Source organism: Pelecanus crispus, chromosome 6 (assembly GCF_030463565.1).
Source record: "Pelecanus crispus isolate bPelCri1 chromosome 6, bPelCri1.pri, whole genome shotgun sequence".
Taxonomy (NCBI): domain Eukaryota; kingdom Metazoa; phylum Chordata; class Aves; order Pelecaniformes; family Pelecanidae; genus Pelecanus; species Pelecanus crispus.
In genome coordinates this window covers 18,776,953-18,788,430 of record NC_134648.1, presented here as the reverse complement: position 1 = coordinate 18,788,430, position 11,478 = coordinate 18,776,953, and positions in this window count along the sequence as shown.

Here is an 11,478-nt window from a genome sequence, read left to right as displayed (position 1 = left end):
TTAATTCAGGTGGAGCGGCTTCTCTTATTGCAAGTGCTGAGGACATCCTGCTGTTCAGTGCAGTGGAAACCAGAGGAAGGTGTTAAGCAGCCATCAGGGCTTCTCTCTCCCCAGCCTCTGCATCCTCCTGTGTGGTACCACCTTGCACACTAAAAGCAGCCCTTGCTTTTGCTTTAATTTCATCCCTAATCCCCTCTGAGTCTCCTAACCTTCTGTTTGCCCTCTGCTAAACCCTGGATGCTCTATACACAAGATAAAAACCCACCAAACTGATGGAGGAGAATGCTACCTGGTGTTGCAGGATCTTCTCAGAAAACATTTTAGGGGCAGGTCCTGAGTCATCCCCGCTGCCCAGCAGCTGGGCAAGGAGCCGCATTACAGGCTCAGTCACCTCCTGGCTTCTGGGATGGGCTTGGGGACCCCCTTGCTGGGGAATATGAATTAGCACAATCCTATCGTTGACTTTTTTTCTGCCACTGGCTGAGGTGGACCTTGGTAGCCAGACAAGCTGGGGTGTGGGGAACACCGCTCCAAGATGCCAGTGCTCACTCCCACGCTGCTGCCTTAGCCAGCTGTCCCAGCTGTGCTCGCTGCAGGCTGCACCTTTTCACAACCCTTTTGAGCCTGTTTTTTCCAGCAGGTGCACAGAACAGATTATTGGTATTGCTTCATGCTGCCACCGAGAAACCGCTGTCATCTAAGGAGTGACGGCTGTCTTCAACAGCCAGGCTCACCGACCTGCTCAGGAACTGATTGCCTCCTGGCTAAGGGAACAAAGAGGTTTGGGGATGACTGTGGGACAGCATTCATTTAAAACACAGCCCAGCTCCTGCTGAAGTTAATCTTTCCATGAAACTTAAGAAGATTAGGATCTCATGCAGATTGCCACCCATGCTGTATCATGTTTCCACGTTCTGTCCTGACTTTTCTGAAGCAACGCTTTTCTTAGGGATCTCATAGACAGGACTTTCAAGCAGCATGATGTTCATTCCCATGCTGGAACATTTATCTCTTACCCCAATCACAGCCACTGAGTGTGAAGATGGATGCCCACCCCACACTATCCTGCAGAAGTCAATCACAGCGATTCATCCTGATTTTTACCCTGCAAGAGTTCTGGTCCTCTCCAGAGATGAAGGGGCAAAAATCTTGGATTTTTGTGGGGTTTTAAGTTTATCTTCAGTACCCCTTCTGATACAGGGGGGATTAAAGACAAGCAGTAAGTCAGTAGACTGTCAAAAATAGCTCCTTCAAACAAGCAAGTGTCTGTCCTAGGTTGCACCAGTGTCTTGCCTTAGGAAGAGTCAATCCACTCTGCTGTTAGTGCTTCCTAGTATATAGAAGTAGATCTCATATGGAAATATACGAGTTCAAAGCAAACTAAGACCATATGGGTCATCTGAAGATAATCTATGAAGACTGGCAGGAAGAAGAACCAACTCCAAAAGAGGCCACAAAAATAAAACTTTCATGTCTTTCATGTCTCAGCCTTCACTGGGGATTCTGTAACTGCATTAATGCCAGTAAGGTAAACATATAAAGAAAGCAAAGATGCTTCTTGCAGCCATTGCCTGTTTGCTTTGCTGAAGAAGTTGTCCTATGCAGCTTTACAGCTCCACAAGGCCATTTCATGCAATGGTGGTAGTAGATAGTCTAGGATAAAGCTGCAAAGGTGTTAAGGGCAGAAAGCCGTAGTTAGGCTAAGTACTCAAGAAATGTTTATCTAAAACTATTCAGAGATTTTGCTAGTGTGATACACTGTTACAAGATGAGCATTGTCAATGAAAGGCCTTGCCAAGATTGGGCCAGCTTCACTGGGATTTTATCTGGGAAGGAAAAAGGGACTTGGGTAGGAGGAGAGTTACAAGAATTGCATTTGAATATTTTTATCAAATAAGCTTTTAATTCTGGATGAACTCTTCTGGATTGCACTACCTTTACAACAACATGTAGAATATGGAATTTCAGCATTTTTTTGTTTGAGGTTTTCAGTTCAATTTTAGGACAAAGACAAATTTCAAATTATTTAATGAATTTAATCTTTTTTCCTTCATACTGTTTTCTTACCTTAAAATCAGAAAGATAAACCATTTTGCTAGACCTTTTATTTTTGCTGACTGACTTAGTTTAAAGGACTCTTTAGAACAGCATTTGCCAGGCATGATAAACCTAAAATCAGCCATCAAAGCTAGTTCCAGTTATCCAAATTTGTAATCAATTTGCTGAAAGGATAGCCTTAAAATGTCAGTTCATGTAAAGAATTGAGAATTTACTTTAATAAATATGGGAACAGAACGAGTCACTCAGCCTTCCTGCAGGCTGTAACATATTCAGAGATTAATATGAAGGCTCTTCTGACAAACAGTGGCTTTTAAAAGTTCCAATAACATCAGACAAGTTTTCAAGACTATTGTATGAATAGATGGAATTTCTTTGAATAAATTTTCTGTTTTCCTTTTGTCTTATGACATATTGTTTCTCTCCTTGTGAAATCCAGTGCTTTATTTAAGCTCATCAGTTCTTCTAGTTACCTCATCCCAAAGCCCTTGATTTTTAATCCCTCTTCTTTCTATGGATGACAAATTGCCTGTACAACTCCTTCCTTCTTTAAACCCTGTTAATCTGTAACCCCCGATCCCTGTCTGGTGATGAGAGTCCTGAATTGTATGGAAACACTCTCCAGCATGGAGGCTCCACATAGCCAAAGTGAAGTCCTGCTTTCCATGCAACCAAGGGCAAAACTTCCAGATTGCCACAAGTGATGGTAAGACTTTCTTCCTCTGACAAGAGTGGAAAAATCAAGTTGGTTCTCCTGTCCTGGAGGAGCTGACAGAGGGGGTGAGCTGGGAGAAACCACATGCCACAGGTTCTCCTTTTGGGCAGGAAGGCGGGCAGCGGGTGGACATCCTTCAGAGCAGTGTTATCAGCATAGCCGCAAGAGGACAGGCATTGCTTTTTCCTAGCCTGTCCAGTGCAAAGCTCCTTAACACATTTTCCACCTGTGTCCTTCCCAGGCAAAGTCCCACCTTTCTGGAGATCACCCACAGCTTGGACATTTCCATCTTTTCATGTGTCTACATCTCTATAAACCACCTGGTTGGGCCCATGTTTAAGTTCTGCTGCTATCAGACATGGCTTCTGAGGGGTGTGAGCCTGTTTGGTTAAACCAAGCCAGGCTTGTCTCAGCTTTTGTCATGCTTGACTAACTACCAGATTTGCTAATGAGGAAGAGGAGCCTTTAGGAACCTTTATGAAGGAAATACAACAGATGGAATGGTCTTCAGCACCGCTTTGTTTCTCACACTCCGACCACATGACCGTCCTTGAATGCGTGCAGGTGCCATGTGTATCCAGCTGTGTGTTTTAAGGGATTAATCTGACATAAAGCAGAAACAGCAAACACTGTTGGACATTGCTTCACTGCACTAGTCCCCAGACAGTGGGGGCAGCTCTAACTGTGCCTCCCTCAAGGGTAAAGCAGACCCAAAAAAGATCCAGAAATGGCATTAAGATGCAGAGCGCTGCTGGTCCTCGGGAGGCTCATTTCGCCTGCCACTGGACGCAGGATTAGTGGTGCAGAGAGAAGAGCAAGATACTGTCTTCTTTGGCCGGATCCATGTGGTCGTTTTGTGCATCCTCAAGCTTTGTTTGCAATAATCACCATTCCTGAGCACCTCGGGTATGGGGACCAAGAGGAAAAACCCCATCTGCCAAATTACTGTCCCTCATCATGGGAGCTGGAGAGATCCCCATGCAACAGCCTGTGGTCTTGATACAAGTTCCAGGGTGAATCAGTGGCAAAGGCACTTACAGCCCAGCCTGGCAAGGGTGGGGGGTCTCTCCCCTGGCCCCAGGAGCTGCAGGGACAGGGTTTGTGCAGTGAGACTGCCCCACCAAGGGCCAAAGAAAAGGACGGTGTACACTGATGTGAGGGCAAGCTGCCATCTCCCATCATAACCAAGGCAACACTGATGGCCATGTGGGGTGCCCAGGTCCCCTTGTTGCTCTTTCTCCCACCCACCCGCTCTCTCTCCATCTTCCCCTCCACGGCCTGAATAATTACAGTCTGCCACATGAAGCAATTACAGGGGGGGTTAGCCAGCTTCATCAAGGGATGTTTTTGTCTCTTCTCCTTTCGCAGCTCCATTCAACATCCTCGAGTGTCACAAAGGAGTTTAATAACCCATAATGACACCTCAGGCTTCCACATCATTGCAGCCTCTCTAGGACTGGGGCAGTGGCAGGAGTTAAAAAAAAAGATAATTAAAATCCTCATCTCCCTGTTAACTTTGCAGCCTCCTGTTATCTAGAAAACACTGACTTCTGTGCTCACACTCTCTCACAACTGATGAGCCCAGGGAAGGGGGGCTGCAAGCAGCAAAGATGTGCTAGCTCTTCAGTAAGGGCAGCGAGATGTTTCCTGGGAGAAAAGCTCTGCCAGATCAGATGAGGTTTAGCAGCTTCAGACCTGGTCCAGTGGACAGGTGAGATGTGGGGTCCTGGCCTTCCATTCTCCCCACTGCAGAGGTGACCACTGGGACATGAAGAGCCCTGGGCTGGAGTTGTTCTTCCAGCCAGTAGGTAAATCCCAAGGCAAAATCAAAAAAGTCAATTATGTTAAAAACAAAAAACTGGCAGAAGATACACTTTCTTAGAGAAGATGGAGCAGAGCTGTGCAACCTCCTCTAGTGCCTTTTTGCCTCGGTATGTGTCAGTACATTTTCACAGTGTAGCATACAGTATAGATCTACCCCACAGAAGCAAACCAATGACTTAAGGATCAAGGCCAATACCCTCAGCAACTAAATGAAAACATCTGTGTCTGAGATTTCACATTTCAGAAGGCCAGGTCAGGTTTTAGCTAAATCTGAGGATATTCCTATTACCCACAAAAAAAATTACCTCCTGCCCCCCATTTTGAAGCATGGGGCCTGCTGGCCTCACAACTCTGTTTTCATCTCCACATTCAGATTCAAAACTTTCTACTCATGCTGCTAAAATTTTGCCTCAAAACTCATCAAATCTCCTCTCGTTGGTCAACAATGAAAATGCAATTCTGGGAATTTTTTACAGCAATCAACTTTTCAGAGGAAAATAACCTGATTTCCAGCAAAACAGTGAATGGTTTGGGGAAAGGGTTTTCAGAGGGAAGGGAAGTTGCTTGCATGGAGAAAAAAATCAGCCCCTCCCCAGGAACTGAGAATTTAGCCCTGAGTTTTCAGAAACAAACACAGCAGAAATCCCTCTCTCTTTCAGGAAATGGACATGGAACAGACAAGTGAAAATTCAGGAATATTGTATTGATGATTCACCTGCTGCAGCAGAATCCAAAACAACCAACTTGTCTCGGATCAATGGGGAAGCACTTAGGAACAATTTTGTCTTTGGAAATGTGGGCAGCAAGCAGACAGTCAGAAGTGGGTGGTGGAATAAAATGCACCATCTCTTGGATCATGCCATCTTGTGGGCTTGTAAAACTGATGGCTGACACCTCTAGCTCACTGTATTTCAACTCACAGACAACTTTAACAAGGTCATCAGGGAATGTCACCTTTGCGTGGAAACGTAGCCTATGTGTATTTCAAGAGGTCTCCTCCTGCACTACCAGTCCTTATGATTTTAATTTATGTCTGTGATGCCCAATATTTTACTCTCAGCTCCCGAAGTCAGCTTTCTTTAGCCCTCCCCCCGAAAAAAATTAAATGCAGCCTTTTTGAGAAAGGAGGAAAGATTGAAGAGGAGTCTAGGAGCTCCCAGAGAGGTGGAAAAACCCTCCAGAAACAGTAATTATCATATGGAGATCTGGTACAGAATTTTTGAACATTGAGTTTGACAGTGAATTTGCTTTTCTGGGAAAAAAAAAGGTTGCGCAGGTAAACAACTGCCTGAAAACATCAGAAACATTATGACAAGAAAAATCAAATGTCCAGCACTAATCCTATTGCCGACAACCAGCACAGAAAATACAGGGCTGCCTTTCTGACTGCTTACCGCATGGCTGTGAGCAAGTCGTTTAACCCACTGCCTTTGTTTCCTGCCTTCTGCCTTGATGCTGGTAATTGCTGTAACCTTCAGCTGTGAAGAACCAGTTAGTAGCGGCAATAGATGCAGAAATCAATGGAAATATTTGGCTCTTGACTCCTTTCAGTCCTCTCACCTGTAGTGTGATTGCCCATGAGGCCTTTGCATTGCTGAATACATGTGGAAAAAGGACTAATGCTTCTGCTTATTTTTTCTCCAGACCCTTGGAAGTCCCAGCACTAAGAGGTTTGCAGTGACCTGGATCCTCCAACTCTTTCTCTAGATGAAAAGAGAAAGTTTGAGGGCAAGTCCCCATTTTATTGCCAAGTTCATTAAGTCCCCATCCTACTGTATTAAGTCACTCTTGAAAGTGGACTTCAGAGCACCTAGTCTCTTCACTGCTAGTGACCATGGTGTCTGGCCAGAAGTGTTTAACCATCTTGCTCATCCACCCATGCCATGGAGTAAGACATAATTTATCTAACTCATGGTGGCATCAGAACAGAGAAAGATAAGCCATGGTGAGGGATCCAAAGCAAGTTCCCATCGCCCTTTCAGATGGACTGGAAACACATCACTGTGTGTTGGTGTGGTCTTAGCATGGCCAAAGCTGATGGCATGGGACCATGGGAAGGGACTTTGACCCACTGCCACCAGTCCCCTGTGACTTAGGACCTGCACTGCAAGGCTGCACAGTGTGGCTGGGATGGGTCTGGACCCCACATCTGTTCTTGGGCCATTCCCCTGCGTGTTGTTTTCCCTTGGTTTCCCGGTCACCCACCCCTCACTGTTCTAGCCATGGAAGCAGATGATGCTAGAAGCAGCCAAGGATTTTCCGTCAGTGCTTTGTCAGTGTTTGCCCAACACTCTCCTTTTTCATGAATATGTCACTCCTTTCACATAGATACATCTCCTTCCCCCTCCTCTTACCCCCCTTCTCATCTTCCATAACGGCAGCTCCAGGTCAGCAAGGTGGACCACTGAAATGCAGCTCAGTGCTACTTCTGCGTGAACAGAAAATCACCGACTTCTTACCCACTTGGTTCCCTCTCCCCTCAGGCACTGGAGGATAAAAACCATCCACCTGTCAAACAAAAGGTCTGATGTGATTTTAGCATCAGGAGTCACACAAAGGGTCTCAGACCTATGAAAATGTCACAATATTGACTTCATACAAATGTTTATTCATCGTTCTGTTTATAGGCAGAAAGGTGTTTTGCATTCAGCAGCAAATGGATGAGATCTATTATGGAGACACAGCCAGGTCTGAATTGGAAATTGTCACCAGCATTTCACAGTGAAGTCAATGTTTTCCTATTGATTCACATCTACTCAGGATCTCATCTGTTATTCCTAACAGGCAGTCACCAAGTAAATACATGGGGAAGAGCATGAGAAAATATTTTCCTCTCCTTTTTAGAGGATGAATGTAAATGTATCATCCATGGCAAGGTTCATTCCACCCAGCAGGCTTAAGAGGATGACTCATCAAAGCCCTGTGCTTCTCCTCTGGATCTTCAAGATGTATCAACAATGTTTTATTGATCCACAGTCATGGAAAGTAAAGAAAGAAAAGACTCTGAAACCTATACTGGTACAACATGCCTGACCAGTAATTCTGCCATTAAGCTACTAGGATGACGCAATGGAAAAGCAAGGTCTACAAGATTACATTTCCTATCATCCCAATGATAGGACTGTCCTCTATGCATACAGATCCTTTAATCTAGTGGAGAAGAGAACAAAAAGATCAGTAGCTGAAAGTTAGGCAAAGACAAAAAGTTCAAGCCAGCACCAGGACATACGTTTTTAATAGTGATGGTGAGCAAGCCCAATGGGCATCGGGAAAGCCATGTTCCCCTTTGCTTGAAGTGTCCTCACCAGAATGGTTACCTCAAAGATTGTGTCCATCGGGCACAGATACAGGACACAGTAAGGCAAACGGGGATGGCACAAACCACATGCTGTGCAGGAGGAAATATGCCTGTGATGACCCATCTCACAAAGCACAAAGCCAGAGCAGGGGTAGCTACTGTCCCCAGCCAGGAAGGCAGGGTAGACCCCTACCAACTCCCACCAGTACAGCATGGCTGAGGTCCTTGTACCTTGCACCCAGCCAAGACTGGTCTTGGAAACCTCATGTTTTTAGTGAGAAAAGACAGGTAAGAAAACACCATCCATGCAGAGAAAGTCTTTAGTCCTCCCATGTGTACCAGCTGGGATAATGCGTGTCTCTGTATCACTTAATGTCGTGGAAATTACGTGTTTCGAGTTCTCATCCTTCCTCCTTCCCCTGTTGGTGCAGGCAGTGCCTGCCTCAGGAGAGTTAATAGTACTTTCACTTATTTAATTTACATCAGGGACGTGCTATATGGCAACGAGGCATGCTGGTACAGGAGGAAAAGTACCACAGAAGAAGAAGCAGCTAAACCCCACCCCCCCCAGATCTTCACTGTTCTGTCTCCCTTCTGATTCCTACCCCCAAAACATCGCCAGAAGCAAATAAATGCCTTTCTGGGGGGGGAGCCAGCATGCAGTTTTCTCCAGCAATCTCCTCTTTCTCATACAGCTTCCCTCCCTCTCCCGTGGGTTTGCCTTCCCCCAGCTCCCCATCCCCTTCCTCCCCGCCTACGTCTGACCCGCACAGTGGCAGAAGCCCGGCCATAGCCTGAAGGGATTTGCCTTGTGCCTTTAGTGGGATGGCGTTTCCCTTATCTGTCTCCGGTAGGGCCATGTGTTTTGTCTCTGCTCCCCCTCCCTGCAGATGCGTGGTTGAGGGCAACGAGAGACAAGGGGTCCTTGTAAATGACTTATGATAATTGCAGAGCAGCAACTGCTCTGAAAATCTAAATTCCTCTCTGACATTTCCAGTCTAAAGCTCCCACTGACTCAGCTGCTGCTTGTGATATTTAAACAAGGATTATCTCCTTTTTTATTCTTTTCTTTTTGATAATGAGATGGCAGAAGGTTAGTTTAACACTTTCCTATGGTTTGTTTGGCTGTTACAGATCCAGTGCTCTTCAGGACTGTAACCAAATCTCCACTTCCCAAGTCAGTCACTCAGCATGACTGGGATGAACAAAGGCTCCCATGATAAAAAAACAAGGATCTTTCCCTGGATTGTCATCTTTTCCAAATTTTTCTTCAGCATGAGCTTTAGCATATGGGGAAATTTACTACTTTGGGTGTAAAAAGACATCCCATTGGCTTCAGCACAACTGCAATTAACTTATCCCTCTGTGTCCTCACGTATTGCATCTTACAGTAGTTTTCTGTATACTAAAATATGTTTTATTTTGTAGGGATGCTGAGTAGCATCTCCGCAAAGGAACCTTAAAGAAAGGTCAGGGAACTTTTTGATCCCTGAGAGATGCAAGTGCGGTAGCACTGGGGGAGAACATGCACTAATCAAAGCCCTCCATCAGTTCAGAAACCAGCTGGCAGGAAAGGGACAGCTCTGCAAGTAAGTAATATCCCATCAGACCCCTCATTTCAGTGCTTCAAAAGGGCATCCAAAACACAGAAAGTCAGTCCCCCTCATGACAGCACTAAACAAGCCTCCAGCCCCAAGCTTGGGTCATCTTGAGCAAGTCCTCCATGACCCGGAGGATGCCCCAGGGTGGCCCCAGGGCACACAGGCTCTGGGAGGCTGCCATGGGGTTCAGTATCTGGGGGCTGTGGGATGCTGCAGTCTTGTCTCCAGCACTCAGAAATGGGAGTGGGATCAATGTGCCTGATAACCTGTCATTATGGCACGCGCTGAGCCAGATCAGCCCTTCCAGTCCCCTACCATTAGCCAGCCGTTTATTCCTGAAATTGGCCAAGAAATTTCTGAGGGTGGGGCGAGGGGAGCCGAGCCGGGGAGCTGAGGGGGCCAAGGCTGGGATGCAATCCCAGCACTGTGTGCAGGACCAGCTTCTCACACTGGCACTGGGGGTTTGCAAATGACTGAGCAAAATCTAAGCATTTCTCTCTGCTTTTCAAAGAGATGGAAGGGTTAGGAGGTGGTAAGGGGGCTTCCCCCCCTCCATGGTGGTGGAGGTTAGGGTGGGGTGGACTGGACAAATTTAAGCAGTGCAGACACATTTGAAAGCACGGAGAAGGTGAGCACAGGGCCATGGGCTGGACCCAGTGGAGGTGTGGGAGGGAAGCGAGGGTCTGCCTGTGCACACGGGCGTCCATAGCACTGACACTGGCAGCGGGGGGCGGCGGGGGCCCCCATGTCTTGCCGCAGCCCCTATCACACTGCTGCAGTCGGGCAAAGCAAACACATCCCTAAATGGAGATGCTCCCGCTGCCCTGCCGATAAGCAGTCCAGGGCGGGTGCAGGGACAGCTGCCTGTTGTTCCTTGTGCCCCGTGACGCAGGGCTGCTTTTCAGCCCCAGCAGTGCCTGGAGAAGATCTCCGTTAAGCCCCTGTTTGATCAGAGTTAGCGCTGTTTGGACTGCATCCCTGCTGGGGGAGTCCAACGCCTTCAGGCACCTTAAATAAGCAAATGGTGCAGAGCTGGTGCGGCCCCGCTGCCTGGTTTGGGTCACCATCCCACTCTTGTCATCCGCCCTCCCAGTGCCAGAACTTCCTCGCGTGGCAGCCCATGGTGTCAGGGACAGGGCAGGGGCAATACAGGTCACGCCAGACCTCGGATGGGCAGAAAACCTGGTCACCATCTCCATCTCATGGTCCCCCCCAACTTGGGGCACCTGTTTCCACTCCTGGGGTGTCCCCACGGCAATTGCAGCTGACAGGCAGCAGACACCTGGGGCTGAAATCCAACGCTGCTCACCGTTTTGCTCCTTGAGAATAAAGCTCTGGAGAAAGAGCATGCTCTTGTCTTCCAGCACAACTCGGGAAGCCAGCAGTGGGGTATGGCTGTGCACTGGCTGTGCACAAGACCTCCTCTTCTGGCACTATTCTATCCCCTAGACAGCAGCAGGCAGCCACCAAAGAAGACAAAGCAGTGCAGCTTAGACACAGAACGGTAACAGCAGCTTGGGTGCCAGGGTGAGACTGGTTATCCTTTGAGTATCTTTCCTAGCTTCTTCTTTTCCAAATTAATATCTCCCCCTGGTCCAGATCTATTTGAAGGCCTTCTGTGCAAGCAGCTCTTACAACATGTTTGGGGCTGGCCAGGTGAGCATGTGTTTTGAACTCCTCTATCAGGGAAGTCCATGCCCCGGGATGGAAAACACTTTGCATGTAGTTCCTGCTGGTCTCCTTTTGGGCTTTAGTCACCTCTGTGGCCCCAAAAAGGACCAGGGGCATTCCTCATGCCCAGGAAGAGCTAAAAGTTAGACTTGAATTGAGGTTAGCCTCCATTCCTCAGATGGCCTGTGACACACTGGGTGGCCAGATGGTCATGGTGCCCTTCAGAGGAACTTTAGCAGTCTGGAGAAGTGGTCAGATGGAAACCTCAGCAAGTAACAATGCAAAGTCCTGCCCCTGCAGGGGAATAATCC